This window comes from Schistocerca nitens, chromosome 9 (assembly GCF_023898315.1).
Source record: "Schistocerca nitens isolate TAMUIC-IGC-003100 chromosome 9, iqSchNite1.1, whole genome shotgun sequence".
Classification (NCBI taxonomy): Eukaryota; Metazoa; Arthropoda; class Insecta; order Orthoptera; family Acrididae; genus Schistocerca; species Schistocerca nitens.
In genome coordinates, this window is record NC_064622.1 from 215,238,968 (window position 1) to 215,262,314 (window position 23,347).

At 45.2% G+C, this 23,347-nt stretch overlaps 1 protein-coding gene across 1 annotated transcript in view; it reads left to right on the top strand.

The window, feature by feature from the left end:
• LOC126204133 (RIMS-binding protein 2-like) overlaps positions 1-23,347 on the top strand; it is a 1,140,279-nt gene that overhangs the window by 120,036 nt on the left and 996,896 nt on the right. The gene's annotated exons all lie outside the window — the stretch shown is intronic.

Here is a 23,347-nt window from a genome sequence, read left to right on the forward strand (position 1 = left end):
TATGGCCAAACGTTAGTCTTAAAATGGCGTCCTGATATCAGCCCTTATGTTTTCCGTACGGGGATGACCCGTGTGAGTTTCAAAATTAGTTCTAGAATTGACACTCATCTTCGCTCCCTGCACTAGGCTTAGCGCTGCACCGCCCCTTCCACATCTTTATTTAGCAGTCAAATGATGATGAAGAACACACAACACCCAGTCTCCTGCCGGGAATCGAACCCGGGCCCCTGCGTGGTAGGTGGTTACGCTACCGCTACGCTACGGAGGCGGATAGCAGTCAAATTATCTTCCGTGATTAACGGTACGTTTGTTATTGAAATCAATGGCGAAACCAGTTTCAATGAAATTGCTTTACAATCAAAGACAACATTTGTTCCAGCTTGTGTAACTACACTGAGGCAACAAAAGTCATGGGATAATGATGTGCAGATTGCGGTAGTATCGCGTAAACAAGATTTGAAAAGGCAGTGCATTGGCGGAACTGTCATTTATACTCAGGTGATTCGTGTAAAAAGGTTTCCAACGTCATTATGGCCGCACGACGAGAATTAACAGGCTTTAAAAGCGGAATGGCAGTGGGAGCTAGACGCAATGGACATTCCATTTCGGTAACCCTTAGGGAATTCAGTATTCGAAGATCCACACTGTCGAGTGTGTGCCGAGAACGCCAAATTTCAGGCATTACCTTTCACTGTGGACAATGCAGTGGCCGACGGCGTGCACTTAACGACCGAGAGCAGCGGCGTTTGCGTTGAGTTGTCACTGCTAAAAGACAAGCAAAACCATGGGAAATAACCACATAATGGACGTGGGAGGCCGGATAGAATGGCCGAGCGGTTCTAGGCGCTACAGTCTGGAACCGCGCGACCGCCACGGTCGCAGGTTCGAATCCTGCCCCGGGCATGGATGTGTGTGATGTCTTTAGGTTAGTTAGGCTTAAGTAGTTCTAAGTTCTAGGGGATTGATGACCTCAGCAGTTAAGTCCCATAGAGCCATTTGAACCATTTTTTTCCGATGTGGGACGAACAACAAACGTCTCCGTTAAGACAGTGCCGCGAAATTTTGCGTTAATGGGCAATAGTTACAGCAACGGACGCGAGTGTCTTTGTTAACAGAACGATGTCACCTGCAGAGCCTCTTCTAGGATCGTGACCATATCGGTTGGACCCTAGACGACTGGAAAATCGTGGCTTTGTCAGATGAGTCCCGATTTCAGCTGGTAAGAGTTGATGGTAGGTTTCGAGTGTTGAGCAGACCCCACGAAGTCATGGGTCCAGAATGGGAACAAGGCACTGTGCAAGCTATTGGTGGCTACACAACCGTGTGAGCTGTGTTCACGTGGAGTGGACTGGGTCCTCTGGTCCAACAGAAGTGATCATTGACTGGAAGTGGTTATGTTCGGCTACTAGGAGACCATTTTCAGCCATTCATTGACTTCCCAAACAAGGATGAAATTTTTATGGATGACAATGCGGTATGTCGTAGCGCCTCAATCGTTCACTACTGGTCTGGAGTACATTCTGGAAAATTCGAGCGAATAATTTGGCTACTCAGATCGCCCGACCTGAATCCCACGGAACATCTGTGTTAGTTCGTGCACAAAATTTTGCACGGTTGCAGAGGCAGCAGTGTTCAATATTTCTGTAGCGAATTTCCATCGACTTATTGAGTCCATGCCACGTCGAGTTGCTGTATTACGCCAGTCAAAAGGTGGTCCGACGTGATATTTGGAGTTATTCCATAACTTTTCTCACCTCAGTGTATAAATATTTGAATGTACAGAGTGAAAACTATTTAAATCCGACAACTATGAGAGACCGAAACAAATATTTTTCTTCAGTGTCATATCTTCCTGTGAGAATTTTCTAAACCAGTAGAGAAAGTTTTCTCTGGATGAAAATTTATTAACTAACTCTGGGAGATTTGATGGGCCAATGAAAACACTATTTGGATTGTGTTTTCCTGTGATGACAAACAGTAACACAAACAAGTTTTAGTTATTTATTATCAAGAGACAATAACACAATACAGTTACTTCAGTTACACTAGAGGTTCAAAAATGCCTCCATAGACTTGTAAACACCAATGGGTCACGTTCTGTCTAACGCGGTCAAAGGCTGCAGGAGTGTCCTTAATTCCTGCTGCTGCTACTATCTGGGCTACCAGATCCTCTTTGATTCAATAGGTTTTTATAAAGAAAGGTTGCACAATAAAAGTTCAGAGGAGTCAAATCAGGGGCTCGAATAGGCCATCGTACAGCAGCACCACCGCCAGTTCAGCTTTCTGGAAACTTTCATTTCATGAATCGATCAATAGGACGACTGAAATGCGCCAGAGCCCCGTCATGCTGGAACCCCATGCGCTGCCTTGTAGCGAGCAGTACGACACCCAGCAACTCTGGCAACGGTCTGGAGCACAGTCCGCTGCAGAGTGAAAATATCACTCTGGAAACTATAGTGATGCCCGTCATTAAATGGTCTACGTAGGAAATACGGCCCAGTTAAACAGTCACCAACAATACCTGCCCAACCATTCACATAGAACTGCACTTGATGAGCGAGAGTAAAACTGGACGTGGATTAACATCACTCAAAACACGCGACCTGTTGAAGACCTCATCACGCTCGAACGTTGCCTTATCTGTAAACAAAAGAGAGGACTGAAGTACAGGGTGCATTTGACACTGTTCCCGGTACCACTATGAAAACTGTGCTCTGAGTGGCAAATCTTCTGGATCTAGCTTTTGCACAAGCAGCTACTTGTGCTCTTCGTATAATTGCTAATCTGGGAAAGAAACGTATCATATCTCCGCCCGAAGAGGTCATGAAGGGCCAACGGTACCGACCGGGCGCCGCGTCATCCTCAACCCACAGTCATCATTGGATACAGATATGAAGGGGTATGTGGTCAGGACACCGCTCTCCCGGCCGTATGTCAGTTTACGAGACAGGAGTCGCTACTTCTCATCAAGTTGCTCCTCAGTTTGTCTCACAAGGGCTGAGTGCAACCCGCTTGCCAATAGCGCTCGGCAGTCTGGATGGTCCCCCATCCAAGTGCTAGGCCAGCCCGATAGCGCTTAACTTCGATGATCTGACGGGAACCGGTGTTATTACTGTGACAAGGCCGTTGGCACAACCTCCTGACTTAGTTCGCATATTTCAAATCAATAATGTAGTATGGAATAATTTTCTGGTCTGTCTCATCACTTAGAAAGAAAGTATTGATTGCACAAAAGCGAGTAGTAAGAATAATATGTGGCGTTCACCCCCGGACGTCATGTAGGCACCTCTTCAGGGAGCTAGACATTTTAACTGCGCCGTCACAATACATATTTTCACTAATGACATTCGTCATAAATAATCCATCATAATCTGAGAAGAACAGTGATGTACCTACCTACAACAATGGAGGGAAAAACGACTTTTATTATCCATTATTGAAGCTGTCGGTGGCTCGGAAAGTTGATCAACACGCAAAAATACTTTTTTTTTATCATTTACCTGGTAACATAAAACGTCTGACAGATAGCGAGCCAATTTTGAAATCTAATTCAAAATCATTTCTCCTGGACAGCACCTTCTATTCCACTGACGAATTTCTACTTAAAGACTGGTAGCCGTTAAAAAAAAGTGTTTAAGTGTAGTTCCTGAGTATGAATAAAATGATAATGTGTTCATTAATGTTAACAAATGGTTCAAATGGCTCTGAGCACTATGGGACTTAACATCTATGGTCATCAGTCCCCTAGAACTTAGAGCTACTTAAACCTAACTAACCTAAGGACAGCACACAACACCCAGCCATCACGAGGCAGAGAAAATCCCTGACCCCGCCGGGAATCGAACCCGGGAACCCGGGCGTGGGAAGCGAGAACGCTACCGCACGACCACGAGATGCGGGCTAATGTTAACAGTAATCATGTGTACATATCTTGTAAAATGACTCTTTCCACATCATTTCGATAAGAGAGCCGTTCAAATGATCTAGGTAGCATGAAAGTAAGTCAAAAGAATTAATAATTACTCATGAAGGACATTTCTCACATTCGTCTGATTCGTCCCGATGTTAGGCGCAGTTGTACGAGTGCCTAGAGCAATTACGTGCTCTACCGGATTAAAAAATGCTCACAGATTGTTATGATATTATTAGCCGGCCGGAGTGGCCGAGCGGTTCTAGGCGCTTCAATCTGGAAGCGGGTGACCGCTACGGTCGCAGGTTCGAATCCTGCCGGGCATGGATGTGTGTGATGTCCTTAGGTTAGTTAGGTTTAAGTAGTTCTAAGTTCTAGGGGACTGATGACCTCAGCTGTTAAGTCCCATAGTGCTCAGAGCCATTTGAACCATTTTGTTATTATATTAGAAAAAAAAAGTTTCTGTTGGTGTTCCATGCAACCTTGCAAAATTAGTCGGTTTTAACAACTTTTACCCTGTCTATTATTTTATACAGTTTGGAGGAACAGAAATATGATTATATTGCACAGAGTGGAGCAAAATAAACAGAATTTTGCTGTGGACTTACGTTCTCATAATGGGAATTTCACAGCATGAGGTAAGGTCCTGAGTTTCGGCTGTTGCTTTTGTCCCTTATATCGTGACAACAAAATGATCGACAAAGTACGGTACAGTAGACGTTTCCGCGCTCCTAATCGCGAAACACGCGGCGGGATTCTTTTTTTCTTTCTTTTTTTCTAAGGGTGTGGGTGGGAGGGGGGGGGGGGGGAAGTTCCCGTCTCGTGACGCGTGCACCCGCGCTGGCCAGGCGATGCTATCGACTCGACTATCCCCCTCTCTTTTGGTTCTCTCTTCTCCCTTATCCTCCTCCTCCTTCTTCCGTAAGTTCTCTCTCTCTCTCTCTCTCGCGCTATCGTCGCGCATGCGTGCTGCACGGCGGTCGTTGCGCCTGCCCTGGTTTGGCTCGGCTCGTCCCCGGAGCGTTTCATTTTCTGCAGAGACTTGGGAGCCACGAGGTCTCCCACGACGCATCTTCCCTTTGTGTCTCTCTTCTCATCCGTTATCTTCTCTCTTCCTCTCTTTGGCAGTTTGCCCTGGCCGCTGATGGCCACGTTATTAGGGTTCGCCGTCCATTGTATTGCCACAACGCCCTTTCTCCCTTGTACGTATCACAAAGCATTTCTCCTAAGCCGAGAAACGTCCAGAAAGACGAAGAGAAGCTAATGATTTGACTGAAATGAAAATTCCCCCGGCTATGTATAGGGTCGCAAGCTGCTACCGCGTTCTACGAAGACTTGAAGAGCACACTGGGAGATGTGCGAACCGATAAATCTTAATTTTATTTACTCTATTATTTTAAATTTATTTTGTAATATTAAGGTAATGTCATCAAATAAGAGCGGAAGTGTCACCACACTGAGTAATAATTCAGATGTTATTAATAATATTAATTTATTATAAATTGCGGATTATTTTGAACTTCCAGTGAATATGTTAGGGCGTTCGCATTATTTTACACTATTTTGCCACCTCTTGCAGCTATTTTTCTGTCTTATGTCCTTCTGTGTAAACTCATCTCTTCTTTATGAAATAATAATAATAATAATATTAATACTGGCCGTGCGGAGTGGCCGCGCGGTTTGAGGCGTCATGTCACAGATTGCGCGGCCCCTCCCGCCGGAGGTTCGAGCCCTCCAGCGGGCATGGGTGTGTGTGTGTTGTTCTTAGCATAAGTTAGTGTGTAAGTCTAGGGACCGATTAAATCAGCAGTTGAAACGTCCCCTTAGAAAAAATTTATGAATTACTGCGCTGGTAGACCCCTTACGTTATTTGATTTTCAAACAGCTGAGCAAAACTGAACGTACTGAGACACTTCTCTCTTTACTTACTCTGATCATCACTAAACTGACACACAATATTTTAGCACAACGCAATCTGACTTTCAATAATCCCTACAAAAGAATGGCCCTGACTAACAATAACCTATACCTTTCGTGAATCACTTACCTCACAAAAATTTTCGTTACTCGAATTACTGCAATACAGCGAGCGCCAATACTGCCAGCAAAATAAAAGATTCTAACTGCTGAAGACACTAACTACTGATAGACATACTTAGCAAATGAAAGATTTTGATAGAGAAGAAACAATGTATTTACCTTAATAGTGTTCAAAAGTCATAACATATATATATATATATATATATATATATATATATATATATATATATATCAGTTCATGATATCCAGTATTACAAATTTAGTCTCTCTGATGGACACACGTCCAGATCATCCGCTCTCAAAACTCCGCCATCTCTCTCCCCACATCCACCACTGCTGGCGGCTCACCTCCAACTGCGCAACGCTACGCGCTGATGACAGCCAACTGCCCAATACTACAATAGCAAACAACAATGCAAACCAGCCACAGACTGCACACAGAATTCACAAGCATTTGAACATTTTTTTTATTAATAATAATAATTGAAAGGTGTTCTTACACTTAATCTTGAATATGAACGGTTAAGTACTATGAGGGGTATCATCACAATCATGAATGGTAACTAATATATGTGACGCGCAAAAGGAATAGAGTTGGATGTATCCTAGAGCAGACTTAGACGAAGCGTGTAGTGGAATTTTAGCAGTGAGACCGTAAACAAAGATTTTGCAGAATGTGTCTTTTAATGACATGATTATTACGAATATCAGCCAACTACGTTGTTTGATGACTGTCGTCCAAGCTGTCAAGAAAAATACACTCCTGGAAATGGAAAAAAGAACACATTGACACCGGTGTGTCAGACCCACCATACTTGCTCCGGACACTGCGAGAGGGCTGTACAAGCAATGATCACACTCACGGCACAGCGGACACACCAGGAACCGCGGTGTTGGCCGTCGAATGGCGCTAGCTGCGCAGCATTTGTGCACCGCCGCCGTCAGTGTCAGCCAGTTTGCCGTGGCATACGGAGCTCCATCGCAGTCTGTAACACTGGTAGCATGCCGCGACAGCGTGGACGTGAACCGTATGTGCAGTTGACGGACTTTGAGCGAGGGCGTATAGTGGGCATGCGGGAGGCCGGGTGGACGTACCGCCGAATTGCTCAACACGTGGGGCGTGAGGTCTCCACAGTACATCGATGTTGTCGCCAGTAGTCGGCGGAAGGTGCACGTGCCCGTCGACCTGGGACCGGACCGCAGCGACGCACGGATGCACGCCAAGACCGTAGGATCCTACGCAGTGCCGTAGGGGACCGCACCGCCACTTCCCAGCAAATTAGGGACACTGTTGCTCCTGGGGTATCGGCGAGGACCATTCGCAACCGTCTCCATGAAGCTGGGCTACGGTCCCGCACACCGTTAGGCCGTCTTCCGCTCACGCCCCAACATCGTGCAGCCCGCCTCCAGTGGTGTCGCGACAGGCGTGAATGGAGGGACGAATGGAGACGTGTCGTCTTCAGCGATGAGAGTCGCTTCTGCCTTGGTGCCAATGATGGTCGTATGCGTGTTTGGCGCCGTGCAGGTGAGCGCCACAATCAGGACTGCATACGACCGAGGCACACAGGGCCAACACCCGGCATCATGGTGTGGGGAGCGATCTCCTACACTGGCCGTACACCACTGGTGATCGTCGAGGGGACACTGAATAGTGCACGGTACATCCAAACCGTCCTCGAACCCATCGTTCTACCATTCCTAGACCGGCAAGGGAACTTGCTGTTCCAACAGGACAATGCACGTCCGCATGTATCCCGTGCCACCCAACGTGCTCTAGAAGGTGTAAGTCAACTACCCTGGCCAGCAAGATCTCCGGATCTGTCCCCCATTGAGCATGTTTGGGACTGGATGAAGCGTCGTCTCACGCGGTCTACACGTCCAGCACGAACGCTGGTCCAACTGAGGCGCCAGGTGGAAATGGCATGGCAAGCCGTTCCACAGGACTACATCCAGCATCTCTACGATCGTCTCCATGGGAGAATAGCAGCCTGCATTGCTGCGAAAGGTGGATATACACTGTACTAGTGCCGACATTGTGCATGCTCTGTTGCCTGTGTCTATGTGCCTGTGGTTCTGTCAGTGTGATCATGTGATGTATCTGACCCCAGGAATGTGTCAATAAAGTTTCCCCTTCCTGGGACAATGAATTCACGGTGTTCTTATTTCAATTTCCAGGAGTGTAGCTTACATAAAGACCATCTAAAGTCAGAGACTCGTCTCTAGTGTACATTCAAGGAGATGCTAGTAATTCTAGGAAAGACAGGACATGGCCTCATCGTGAATAATTTATAAAACAAAAACCATTTTAAGAGCAGTGTAGGTGGCTGTGATTCGTAATGAACTTTCATTTGATTCGGTAAATTTTATTCTACACATGAGTATGTATAGTAAGTATATGATGGTTGCTGTTCCCTGCGCTCTACTGCGTTCATATTAATGAAACCTGTAACTTTACTTCGGAGTCCTCTGCAAGGTTTATAATCTATACGAGAGGAAATTGGAAATTTGTGGTAAGTTTCTATGGGACCAAACTGCTGAGGTCATCGGTCCCTAGGTTTATACACTACTTAACCCAACTTAAACTAACTTAGACTAAAGGCAACACACACACCTATGCCCAACTGAGGACTCGAACCTCCGACGGGGGGAGCAGCGCGAACCGTGGCAAGGCGCCCAAGACCACGCGGCTAGACAGGAGAGAATTAAACAATGGATGTTTTAATCAGGAACAGTTACGTTCACACACAGTTGAGAGAGTAACTGGAATGAACTAAAAATCTTCACCACAGCACACGTTGTTAGCAAGAGGGTCTGTTCCCTTGATTTCAACACGCGGGTTAAAAGAACAAAATTTCTATTAAAATGAATTGCTAAAATTGAAGCATAACTAATAATCAAAATTAATTCAGATACACTATTGGGGAAGGGGGGGGGGGAGGAGGAGGAAATCACTAACGCTAAGGCATTATAGACGTCGTCATTAGAACAAGACCATGTGGTCCCCACAAAATAAGTATGGAATTTTAAACGAAGGAATGAGTTTGCGCAGAATTCACTACAAGGAAACAGAATCTAAGATTTTAAGGCTCTTGGATCTAAACACTGACACGTGGTAACAAGAACAAGCAAATACCGAAGAAGAAAATTATCAGGTGGAACTAACTGCAGAAAATTCATTCGTGATGTTGTGGCGTAACAAGCTAGCTACGCCACACTGAGAAGTAGCCGGAAGGGCACGCGTCAACTCACGCCGTCTTGCGTTAAGTCTGAAACAGGATACTCTATGAATGCTATAAAGAAAAGAACGGAGCTTAGGTTTACTTAACTTTAATTTCCTTGTGGTACATATCTCTTGATAATACAAGTGAGACTCTCTCCAGATATGGTTAACTGCGCCTTGCTAGGTCGTAGCCATGGACTTAGCTGAAGGCTATTCTGTCTCTCGGCAAATGAGAGGAAGGCTTCGTCAGTGTAGTCGCTAGCAACGTCGTCGTACAACTGGGGCGAGTGCTAGTAAGTCTCTCGAGACCTGCCGTGTGGTGGCGCTCGATCTGCGATCCTGACAGTGGCGACACGCGGGTCCGACATGTACTAATGGACCGCGGCCGATTTAAGCTACCACCTAGCAAGTGTGGTGTCTGGCGGTGACACCACATTCCTCCTCCGCAAATCGGCGAACGGTCGTGTGATAAGGCTTCCGCCCGCCATGGGGAGGACCCCATGTTGACGTATGCGATGAGGTGGGGAGCCTAACAACAGGCGAGGCTGTGCCACCCGCACCCGGCCATTCGGTCCGAGGGGAGCTAGGAAACGCCTGAAAACCTAGTCCAGGGTGCACGTCAACATGCGGTGTATGCGCCCGTAATGAGACAGGAGGGGCCGAAGGGTCGACCTCCATTGCGTCGGGGGATCCGACGCGCGATGACGACATCTGGGCCGGAGCGGGCAAGAGTTCCATGGCGGAGGACAGCTGGTCACGGGAAGCGATCGGCGGCACGTGACCCAGGGAGGCGCTGGGCGGCTGGAGCGAAGCGTCCACTGCGGGCGGCGGCGGCGGCGGCGGCGGCGGCGGCGCGTCGCCATGGGGCAAAATGGAAGGCATCGTCGGTAACACCTGGGGATGAGGCGAGCCAGTAGATGGGTCCCCAGGGCGCTGACCGGACGGCACCGTTGCTGAAAGCAGACGGGGAGCGGCAGAACCCGGGCGACGACAGAGGCGCAGCTGATTGAGATGCCGACGCACCTCACCAGAGGCCCCCAAAACCAAATACATCGCGCGGCCGAGGCAGCGAAGAATGCGCCCTGCGAGCCAACGCCGTGAACCTCGATAGGTGCGATAAAAGACAACGTCGCCAGGAGCAAAAGCAGGAGTCTGCCGCTGCACAGGAACCTGATGCGGCGGATGCAGTAAAGACATCAAGGTTCGATGAGGACGACCATGGAGCAACTCAGCCGGCGAGCGACCATCGCGGGGCTGAGAGCGATACGAGCACAAAAAGAGCAATAACGCGTCCTCCCGAGAATGCGGCGCTTTCAACTTCAACATCTGTGACTTGAAAGTCCGGACCAATCGTTCAGCGGCACCGTTTGACTGAGGCGAAAACGGCGCGGATGTCAGATGTTGAATACCATTGGCCTTGCAGAATGACTGAAATTCTGCGGACATGAATTGTGGGCCATTGTCGGAAACAATAGGCTGCGGAACACCTTCAATGCAAAAGATAGCAGACAACGCTTGGATGGTGGCAGAAGACGTCGTGGAAGACATCCGGACAACAAAAGGAAAATTACTGAAAGCATCGACCACAACCAACCATCGAGAATTCCAGAATGGACCAGCAAAATCGACGTGCAAGCGTTGCCAAGGGGAAGTGGCTTTCTGCCATGCAAAGAATTTCCGCGGCGGTGCGGATTGTTGTGCGGCACACGCCATGCAAAAAGAGTACATATTCGTTATCGCAGCATCGATACCGAACCAAGTACAGTGCTAACGAGCAAGTTGTTTCGTGCGCACTATACCCCAATGTCCTTGGTGAAGAAGCCGTAAGACAGAGGACTGTAACGAACGTGGGACCACGACTCGGGACTGATCATTATCAGAACGCAACAACAAAACACCACGTCGTACAAAAAGTCTCTCCTTGTGAGCAAAAAATCGGCGAACCAGCGGATCCTCGATCCGCGACTTTGACAAGGGCCATTGCGTAGCAACAAAACGCAAAACAGTAGCAAGGACAGGGTCAGCAGCTGTGGCTGTAGCTACACGACGAAAATCAATCGGAAACGATTCGACCACGTCATCGGTTTCCGAATCAATGAACATGCAAGCAAGTTCGGAAGAATCGAATGCTTTATCCTCAGCAACAGGCAAACGGGACAACGCATCAGCGTTGCCGTGCTTAGCAGTGGACCGATACAAGATATCGTAGCGGTACTGCGAGAGAAAAAGAGATCAGCGAATGAATTTCTGCGCTGTACGTGGAGGTACAGGCTTGTTCGGATGAAAAAGCGATGTCAAAGGTTTGTGGTCTGTGATGATGGTAAAGTGACGACCATACAAGAAATCATGGAACTTAGTAACACCAAATACGAGAGCCAAAGCTTCTTTCTCTATCTGTGAATAATTTCTTTGCGCAGGTGAGAGCAATTTTGACGCAAAGGCGATAGGGCGATCATGCGATCCATCTTTGTGCGCAAGCACAGCACCGATCCCGAAATCCGACGCATCTACCATCAACAAAAGGGGTTTCTGGGGATCGAATGGCGTAAGGCAAGTATTTGAAAGCAACGCCGATTTCAACTGGCGAAAGGCGCGTTCGCATTCCGTCGTCCAGACGAACGGAACACCTTTACGGCGTAAGCGATGAAGCGGAGCTGAAATGGAAGAGGCATTGCGCAGAAAGCGGTGATAATAATTTATTTTACCCAGCACACTCTGCAGCTGCTTCACATTCTGTGGCGAAGGCAAGTCCTGTATGGCACGGAGGTGCTCGGGACTCGGACGTATGCCTTGGGCATTGATTACATGTCCCAAATATGGTAAGTCACGAGCAAAAAACACACATTTGTCCTTCCTCAAGCGAAGACCATTTTGCCGCAATACCTGAAATAATGTTCGTAGGTTGGCTAAATGTTCGGCTGCTGCCCTTCCGGAGATCACAATATCGTCCAGATAGTTCGCAGCAGTAGGGACCGACGCACAAACAGTTTGTAGATACTGCTGAAACAATGCAGGGGCGGATGCACAACCGAACGCCAGTCTTTTGAAACGATACAACCCAAGATGCGTGTTAACCACCAAAACGCGCTGGGATTCTTCGTCCACTGGTATCTGCAAGTACGCATCTGCTAGGTCCAACTTGGAAAAATATGTTCCCGGGCACAGTTTGTCAAAAAGATCTTCCGGGCGGGGTAAAGGATAAGTGGCTATCACCAGTTGTGGATTCACTGTAGCTTTGAAGTCCACACAAAGTCTCAGTTTGCTGGAAGGCTTTGACAAAATTACTAAGGGTGATGCCCAGAGAGAAGCTTGCACACGTTCAATGACACCTTGTGATTCTAAGTCGTTTAATGTTCTTGCGACCTCATCACGCAATGCGTGGGGAACATTGCGCGCTCTGAAAAATTTCGGTTGCGCGTTGACTTTCAGTTCCAAATGTGCTTCATAGTTCTTAGCGCAACCAAGGCCCGGTGCAAAAATGTCTGCAAATTCGTCACACAGACGAGAAACACTGTCTGAAGGCACAGTCTCGTTCACTGATAGGACCTGATTGACTATAGACATGTTAAACAACTGAAATAAATCTAAACCAAACAAGTTCACTGCAGAAGAAGAACGAAGAACATAAAAAGACACAAGTTTTGTTTGTCCCTTGTATGTGGCAAGAAGAGTGCACTGTCCTAATACAGGGATAGCTTGTCCGGCATAACTATTTAACTTAACAGTCTCGGCACGCAACCGAGGTGCGCCCAGTTGTTTGTACGTGGCGTGATTGAGCAATGAAACTGCAGCTCCGGTATCGAGCTGGAACGGTATCACTTGTCCGGCAAAGTCCAAATCTACAAAAAGTTTATTGTCCTGCTGACGACAAGAGCGACTGTTTTGTGCAACTTGAACAGACACTGGAACAGAATCACGCGCGACGTGACGGGACTTCCGTCGATGTCGATGCACACTTTTTGTGGGACGAACACAGTCACTGTTAGCGAGAGGAACACTGGACGGGGTGGAATTAACTACATGAATATCCATGGGCGAAGGTTCACGAGCCCGATTGTCCTTGGTTCGATTCCAGCGCGAAGCAAAGGGCCTGGAATGGCTGTGAGTGTCTGATCGGAGCTTTTTCTGGCAAACACTTTGAACATGCCCTTTCTTATTACAGAAAAAGCAAATAGCTTGGCGTGACGGGCAATTCTCACGCGAATGTCTAGTGGCACACCGCGGGCATGATTTCACCGCATTTGCTTGCTTGCGTGGGACACGTGGCTGCGCGGACGTGCGCGAGGGCAGGTTAGCGTTCCGTGCAGCGGGCCCGGCGGGCTGGTTAATGTGACACACGGCTGGCGAAGTTGCAAATGATTCCTGAGCAAAGTCAAGTGTGTCTTGCCTATCCAATATGTCTATCACTTGTTGAAGGGAGGGATTGACTAGTTTCAAAATCTGTTCCCGTATGCGAACATCAGAAACGTTCTGTGCTATTGCATCACATACCATTGTATCTGAAAAAGGGAGTCCACATTCACATGCAAAAGCACAATCCCTTGTAAGGCCTTGCAAAGTTGCAACCCACTCCCGATTAGTCTGACCGGCCATACGTTTTGTACGAAAGAACGTATACCTTTTCACAACGACATTTACTGTTTCTTTGAAATAGGCATCTAAAGCAGACAAAATTTCTTCGCATGACAGAGTTGCTACGTCGCGCCGGGGAAACAATTTCACTATCACACGGTAGGTGGACACACCTACACACGAAAGTAAAAACGGCTGCCGCTCATTACCTTGAATTCTGTAGGCGGCGAGATGAAATCCAAATTGTTGGGACCATTCTGTCCAGCTTTCGTCGTCGGGACGAAAAGCACGGAACGGTAGTGCAACTGCGGGTTGTGGCTGCAGTAGCGATGAAGCGGCGGCGGCCGTATCGTTGTGCAGCGCACGTTGACCCTGGACGAGCTGTCCAAGGGCATCCAAGAACGCCTGCGTCTGCTGATTCTGCAAGCGATAAAATTCGGACAGTACATCTGGAGAGTGTGGCGAAGCCATGACACAAGCAAATTAAGACAATACGAACGCTAAAGTCCCTTTTGAGACTCGTCGCCAAACTGTTGTGGCGTAACAAGCTAGCTACGCCACACTGAGAAGTAGCCGGAAGGGCACGCGTCAACTCACGCCGTCTTGCGTTAAGTCTGAAACAGGATACTCTATGAATGCTATAAAGAAAAGAACGGAGCTTAGGTTTACTTAACTTTAATTTCCTTGTGGTACATAGCTCTTGATAATACAAGTGAGACTCTCTCCAGATATGGTTAACTGCGCCTTGCTAGGTCGTAGCCATGGACTTAGCTGAAGGCTATTCTGTCTCTCGGCAAATGAGAGGAAGGCTTCGTCAGTGTAGTCGCTAGCAACGTCGTCGTACAACTGGGGCGAGTGCTAGTAAGTCTCTCGAGACCTGCCGTGTGGTGGCGCTCGATCTGCGATCCTGACAGTGGCGACACGCGGGTCCGACATGTACTAATGGACCGCGGCCGATTTAAGCTACCACGTAGCAAGTGTGGTGTCTGGCGGTGACACCACACATGAGACCACGGAAATCATACCTAATGTAAATGCACTCGCGAAAAGAGCAATAAACTAAATGAACTGAATCGCAAATTATGAACTGAATCGCAAATGAAGTTGACACCGCTCCATGTGTTTGAGTAACCGGTTGAACTGGAAATAGCTCACACAGCCCTTGGATTCTAATGCTCGCGAAATGGAAAGTAAAATTTCTCACTCACAATAATAAACTATGAACGATGAAAGGAATCACTAACTTTGACACGATCTGAAAACTTAGATAAAACACAACATTAACTTCATACTGAAGAGGAACTCTTACGCGCAGCCGATCTTGCCTGTCCTTGCATCCCACTGAATAGCAGCGAGATCGCGCTCCGAAAATAGAGGTTTTCCCTCCAACGGAACTGACTAGAGAACCAGCCTTTTGTATTACGCCTATCTTCTCAAAAGGTTTGACCAAAGCAAACGAAACCCAATTTGCTCTCCACTACGTGTCTCCTGAAGTTAGCTGTACTGTCACAGTAGCGGACTATCCCACTCCCGTCAATATAAACGTGGAAATCTTACTTACACACTCTCGTTCATACATTAAATTATTCGGATAAGAAGAGAAATGACAGGTACAGCGGGATAAAGAACAGAAACTTCTTAAACATATGTGTGGGCCTCCGAGAATCAGCAATAATTCGATGAGGATCTTACTAGTTCATCTGGATCGGACGATTAGGAGACAAATGTAATGTGAAATGTAGAAAATATGTAAATTGTGGTCGACATAAACACACTCAACTGCTCAGTCTTTTTAAATCGGAGGGACTTGACTAATTGCACTTAGAATTAACCCGAGGTACAGAAATGAAGTTTATTTTTATCGCAAAATCATGAAGAGGCTCACGTAGAGACCCTTCATAATAATAACAAGAACAGAACAATAAGGCTTCCTGGCAGCAGTAAAAATACAGACGTAAAATCAAACAACAAACAGAATGAGACTCATATAATGCTGGAACGATACAATAGTGTGGATAAACGTGAATCCCTTTCTGAAAGGATAAAGATACTGTAGCAGATGGAACAAAAATATGAAAAGAATTCCAGTTTAATGACCTCATCTACCTGTCCAAACGAATACGAAAGGAAGTGTTTTCTCTGTTAATGCCACAATTCACCATTGCAGTAGGCGGAAAGGGGAGCTGGTTACCCGGCCGTAGTGGGGGCTAACTTGGTCCTGCGACTACTCGTAGATACAGTACAGTCACCTTCCATTCACAGTAGCGCGAGTTGCTACCTCGCAATGCGAGCGCAAAAGGGATCACGAAAAGTAATCGCAGAAAATACCTTCTTCGGAGACTGTGATAATTTCTCGTTAATTTCACTAATTTTTCCGCAGTTAGAACGAGAGAGGTGTGGTAGTGCCAACTGAGAAGGTGTTAGAAGGTGCAAAAAAATGTTGACAAGCAAAAGTTAAACAAGTCAGTGAAACTAAACGTTGAAACTGAAGAAGTCATTGGTGTGCAGTCTATGGAAGGAGCGAGGGTATGCAGAGTGGAGCAGGGTTCAGGTATCTCCCCAAAGCAGAATGAGTAAAATGGATACAGCAAATATTTCATTTTGTTATTTGTGTTAGGGATTGATAACCCATGAATTAAGAGCACACATAAAATCATCTTTACTTGAATTGATTGCTAGTTTCAGCTAACAATCTCGCCATCTTCAGATCATAGAACATTCTTGAGTAGTGTTGATGCCATTACGGCTTCACACTCCCTTAAAATCTTTCTTAAAATTACAACATTCGTACATGACATAAATACAAACAGATTTTCATCGTACGTGGCCAGGGCAGTTGAACGATTGTCATAAAACAAAGACGTTACGCCGTGACATCTTAGTACCTGATACAACCAGTGTTTACATCGTACTGACTGTGTCAGGTACTAAGTTAGAACAGCAAAACGCCTTTGTTTTATGACCGTCTTTCAATTGCACTGGACACTAACGATGAAAAGCAGTGTTTAACTATATCATGTATGAATTTTGTCATTTTTTATCTATCGCATTGATAGTTTTCTGTACATTTTTATCTATTACATAATTATACCTGATATTATGCTGGAAGATACTTTAATAGATTAAAATAGAGCTCACCAACGTGTTTTATAGATAATAACGACATGCCACCTCTGACCTTTCTATGGTTCCACCTTGCAACTCTTCTCTATCTTTTTAAGTTTAAAGATGGAGTTTGATTCGAAACGTTTGTATAATGAGCCAGTATGTAATACTTATCGTAACCTGTACCATGACTCATATAAGTCGTAATACATTTGACCATAACCTAGACCTCGAGTTACTCAGCACACATCAGCTGTTCATTGAAGATACATTATTATACACTCGCATAGAACATGGGGCGTGACTGCTACTGAGCTGTGTGACACCTTAGAAATGTTTAAAAAAGCTTTTTTCAAAGAACATTTGGGTAAACAAAAGCAAATGAGGTTGCAAAATTGTTTCTAGGGAGGAGAAAAGTTTAATCCCAGAAAAAGTGTGAAAAGGTTCTCTTTAAAGTGGGTTACTAATCTGTCATATCTAACGAATAAGTTAGAGCCTGACAGATTATAATGGATTTAGAAGGGAAATTGTCTATGAATCGGCGTAACAAAATAATTGCTGCTCCTTATTAATTATTTGGAAAAGGTGGCAAAATTATTGCAGGAAGAAGTGCAAGCTAGCCAGACCTTCAGGCGCCAAAGTAACGTGGAAAACCTCTAGAATGTAAACGCAAAGTGAATGGACATGTTCCGTAATAATAGTAACAATAATAGTGGGAGAAGGGCAAAACGCTGGCGTCATGCTACGGGAAACAGACCAGTTAACAGGAACAACAAGAACCTATGTATAGATCGCGTTCTCCAAGTCGTGACGATGATGATTTTCAAAACAGACAACAGGTGATACTAAGAGTAGGTAATGAACCAGAATCACAGAGTAAGGGAAACTAGATCCTGTCTGTAGTAGGTAGCATTTGCAGCATGGGTAATAGTAATTTGAACCCGTTAGCTATGACCTTTGTATATTGTAACAACAAGGTATCGGAAACAACAAGTGATGATAGTAGTGATAGGACTGAGGCTAGTGACACTAATGAAGTTAGGATAGGCTTGTTTAACAGCGTCTTGGAAGAGTTTTCGTAATAATAAAGAAGCAAACACTACAGTAAAGAGAATGGTAGATGATCTGATGGAAATTGAAGATACATCTGATATTCAGGAAAGCGTATACGGTGAAACTGATGATGAATCTTGCCATAAAGCATGGGAGGGATTGCAGGAGCTAGATGAGAAAAGGGCGGAGGAAATATTGGAGGCAATTAATGAAGATTTATTTGGAGGAATGATAAATGTGCAGGCAGATGGTGACCATAATGTTGTTCAGTCAGTTAACGAGAATTTAGGGGAGGACAAAGATGACAGTGACTACGAAGAGTTATAAAAAGTTTAATTGCTGTGAAAAGAGAGGAGGTAGATGTGGAGAAGTGTTTTGATCTGTCATTAGTGGACAGGTCGACAAACGCTAAGAGAATGAACAGTGAGTACAGTCCTGCAGATGTGTGTGATATCGAGGCACAGAGAAGGCCCAAATAATTGGAAAACGCGCTGTACCTTAGGTGGTTTTTATAGGCCAATTCGTGGTAGTTTACCGACTTGATAGACCACAAGTGTCTCAGATCAAACTGTTCTTCTCGACTTTCCCTACACCCCTGTGGTATGTTGGAAAAAAATCGCAGCACCAAAGAGTTGTGCGACATAAATGAAAATTGGTAGGTATATTTCTACATCTGAAAGATGATGTCTATTCAAATTTCACTCCAGTCACATAAGAGTGCTCACTGAGTTTGAACGAGGTCGCGTAACAGGGCTACGAGAAGCTGGATGTTCCTTCTGCGATATTGTAGAAAGATTTGACAGGAATGTAGCAACTGCATGAAGTTGTTGGCAGCGGTAGTCACAAGAAAGTATGGTCGCAAGAAGACCAGGTTCTGGGCGGCTACGTAACATTACCGACGATGCTGATAATGATGTTTGGTTTGTGGGGCGCTCAACAGCGTGGTCGTCAGCGCCCGTACAAAGTCCATTTTTATACAGTCCACTTTTTTTACACAGTCCAATCTAGCCACTGTCACGAATGATGATGATGATGATGATGATGATGATGACATGATGAGAACAACACAAACACCCCGTGTTAGGCGTATGGCTCTGGGGCATCGTACTACATCTGCATCAGCAATATGAGGTGCGGTTGGCACCGCAGTGACACAACAAACGTTTACAAATCGGTTACTTCAATGACAGTTCCGATCCAGACGCCCTCCTACGTGCATTCAACTGATCCCAAACCGTCGCCATTTGCTAAGTCAGTGGTGTCAAGCGATAGGTCATTGGAGGGCAGGGTGGAGTTATGTTTTGTTTCCTGATGAAAGCTGGTTCTGCCTCCGTGCCAGTGATGGCCGTGCATTGGTGAGAAGGAGGCCAATTGAGAACCTGCATCCAACTTGTCTGCGTGCTGGACACACTGGATCTACGCCTGGAGTTGTGGTGTGAGGTGCGATTTGATATGACAGCAGAAGTACTCCCATGGCTCTCCCATGCACCCTGACTGCAAATTTGTATATCAGTCTGGTGTTCCGCTTCGCCGTGGTGGCCTTCATGAACAGCATTTCAGTGGGTGTTTTCCAACAGAATAACGGTCGCCCACATACCGCAGTTGTAACCCAACATGCTCTACGGAATGTCGACATGTTGTCTTGGTCTGTTCGATCAGCAGACCTGTGTCCAGTCGAGCAATTTTGGGGCATAATCGGACGATAACTCCAGCGTCACCCACAACCAGCATTAACCGTCCCTGCATTGACCGACCAACTGGAGCAGGCATGGAACTCCATCCCACAAACTTAAATCCGGCAGCTGTACAATATAATGCATGCACGTTTGCATGTTTCTATTCAACATTCTGGCGGTTGCACCGGTTATTAATGTACCAACTTTTTACATTCGCAATGGCCTTTTTCATTTCTACTTAAACCTGTGATCTTACAATGTTAATCACTAAATATATTACCTAGACAAATGTATTCCCAAAATTACATTACTGTAAGTTAATATAATACAGGAATATTCTGAAATTTTTCTTAGGAACTCCCCAACAGAATATATGTAAGCCATGAGGAAATTCTTCAATTTTGTCTTGAACCTGTGAAGATTACTGCTAAGATACACCACAGTGTTACTTATAACTACGGCATCAATATTCCGCCGAGACATGAACATGGTTTTAATTAATAGGGGCCTCTTTTTTCGTTATTTGGCCTCGCTCGAGCGCTCCTGTAGGCGTCCCTATATGCGGCTGCGTAAGATCGAGTTGTAATGTCACAAACAGAATTCAACAGCTTGGTCAAAACATGCTTGTAACTTCTCTCTGTCTTAATTCCCTTAGAAAAATGTACATCTCATACAATACTCAAACTTTCCATGAACCATCTGTAATGTCTTTCATATTCGTCTAACCTTGCGGCACCCTGAAAGAACAGCAACGTTCACGTCACCTTCAACATGTCTACACTCTAGCAGCTGATGCTAAATGTATTGTTCTAGCAGTTTTCACACTTGTGAAGAGCGGCGCTCAGCATTATTTCTCGTGGACTGCACTGACAGCGAAACACTAAATGAAACTGCTATTTAGTTTTATGTCTGATCTGAGGCTAGTGGTAAGAAAGGGTGTAAATGACTAACTTAAGAGTGTTTTCAATGATTCTGTAGCAGCCACGAGTTCATCTTTAGTAGAAGATAACGGCTTTGTTAATCCATCCAAACAAGCATCCTTTACGTTTTACAGCATGTCACCTAATGGAAAGGCGAATAATCCATCACGTTTTGACAAAAATTGAGGCACTGAACTCAGATTTCACATTTTTCTGTGCTATGGAAACGATTCATTTGTAATTTTACACGTAATGTACTTTACTTGTGTCTTCCTCATCTTCTTGTCAGTTACGTCCATCAACTTAAGCGCAGTTGGATGCTGTTTGACACTATTAAGAAATAGATAGCAAAATCTCAAGAAAGGATATTAAATGTTAATAAATACGTATTGTCTTACTTACTTGGAGACGGTTTCATATCCCACACTGTATGTGGTACGTGGGGCCAATTGATTCCTATTTATTTGATATTTAATATATAAAATTACACCTAACAAATTTTGTTTCAAAACTTACAATATTTTTCCAAAGATTTTAACTCGCCACACCTCTAATTAGCTTTCATGGATGTGATAATTAGATTTTATCGTGTTGCATGTCCCAAAAGTTAATTTTTGTACAAACATCACGCTACCACAAATAAAACCGTTTTATAAAGCTGAAGTTAATACGTTTTTCCAAGCATGCGAGTAGCAGCGTCACCCAATAGGGTGGATTCAGTATACTAATCTGGGCCGCTTTGTAACTCGTGGCTCAACGAGTGGGGAGACAGTAAGTGTCTAGTATCACCCCGGCCGTCAGTGAAGGCATATTTTTCAATACTCATGAGAAATCTCTAGAGGCAAAATAATGAAGGTCATAAACGTGTGGCAGGATATTATGTTGCTGCTAACGTGTGTACCTAATGGTGCTGTCGTATGGGATAGGGGAGTGGGTAGTCTTGTGTACTCATTACTAAGTAAAGGATATTCTACGGGACTCGAAATACCGATTTAGTTCTCTGTAATATGTTTCGTTACACGCATGAATTCTTCAATTCAACCAATTTGCTCCTGACACGGCAGTTAGTAGCTTTCGTTGCTCTCAAAGGGCCCAGATCGTAGCAGTGATCAAGTTTCGCTGCACGTTTTTATTCTTCCCCGCACTCAGTTCGTCCCTTTCTCCAAATTATTGTGAGATATGTTTCGTTATTTTCGCGAGTCCATTGTTGTTCACGTTCTTGGCCATCAAACGTGTAAAGTTGTTATGACAAAGAGGTTTTTGAGACTTTATATTATTTCTTATTTGCACCTGTAAATATGTGACATAGTTAAAGTAATTATGTATAGATTTATTTATTAAAAGTCTCATCCTAGCAGCTTGCTAGTATAGTCTGCGTACATTACTTTAGTAAGACAATGACAAACTTCGAGGGTGGATCTTTGTAATTCACTGCTGGTGGAGAGGTACTTTGATGGACGAGAAAACTGGAAATGTAACAGAATGAGGTGGCAGAGAAAGAGTCATGATTATCACTTGCGACTGAAACTGCATACGATGAATCAACAGGCACAATCGTGAAAAAGTAATTACAATGTCATTTTATTTTAATATAATTGCTTTTTTAGTAGATTCTGGAATTTAAAAAATATTACAGTTTTATAAATAAGAGTAAAATTAAAAAAGGCCAAGTCAAAACTTAAACTGATTAAAAATTGGTTCTTCATGAATCAGATTTCACAAAATAAAAAACGGAAATATTACACCAAACTCTGAAAGAAAAACGTTTATGACCTTCATTATTTTGCCTCTAGAGATTTTTCATGAGTATTGAAAAATATGCCTTCACTGACGGCCGGGGTGATACTAGACACTTACTGTCTCCCCACTCGTTGAGCCACGAGTTACAAAGCGGCCCAGATTAGTATACTGAATCCATCCTATTGGCTGATGCTGTGGGCTATCGTTGACACCGCAAGCAGTGTGATGTCTTCGCTGTGCGTGAATGGCGTACGTGACAAGGCGTGGCATAATAGTGCGTTCATTGCTGGCGGAATCTGGGGACAATGGCCAAAGTTGTCATCTCTTTGCCTCGCTTACATGTAGGCACGATGACACACCGCTATGACAGAAGGGTGGATTGCCCGACAGGGATTGTGACGTAGGGTACAAGAAATGAAAAGTGCCTGCCAATAGGCTATTCCTTTGGTATCGAACATGAGTTTCTACTCTGACAGACCGCAAGCAGTACTTACAGAATATTATCTGGCGTCTAAAGGGTCCACAGCCGAGAGACCTGCTACATGCGTGAAAACCCAGGGATGGTTTAGCGGCAGGGGTGTTGCCATCATTAATTCGATATTCTGTAGCAGCATTGGATGATGTTTCCGAACAAGGGCTCCTGTTCTCAATCAGTTCCCCAAAACACCATTTACAACCAATCAGAGTCTCAGTATCGTTTTCTTTCTTCTTATATACGAGGGCGGTTCAGAAAGTAACCTCCGATTGGTCACAGTGCGGGTTGTGGGGGGAGTAGCGACGCCATCTGTGCGTTCACGCACTCAACAGGTCAGTCGGCATCAAGCCGTGGTCGAGTGAACGTCGTACCTGCGCTAGTTTAGTTTTTGTGGCAGTTTGAAATGTGTGCTGCAATAGAAAACCCCGCCAAATGTGAAGTGCGTGCTGTCATAAGGTTTTTTACAGCCAAAGGATATTCTGCAGCAGCTATTCATCGTGAGATTTGTGCCGTGTACGGACCAAGAGTTATGAGTGAAGGAGTTGTCCGTGAATGGGTACGTTTATTTAAAAGTGGACGAGAAAACGTTCATGATGAAGAGAGGAGTGGTAGACCATCATTGGTGACTGACGAACT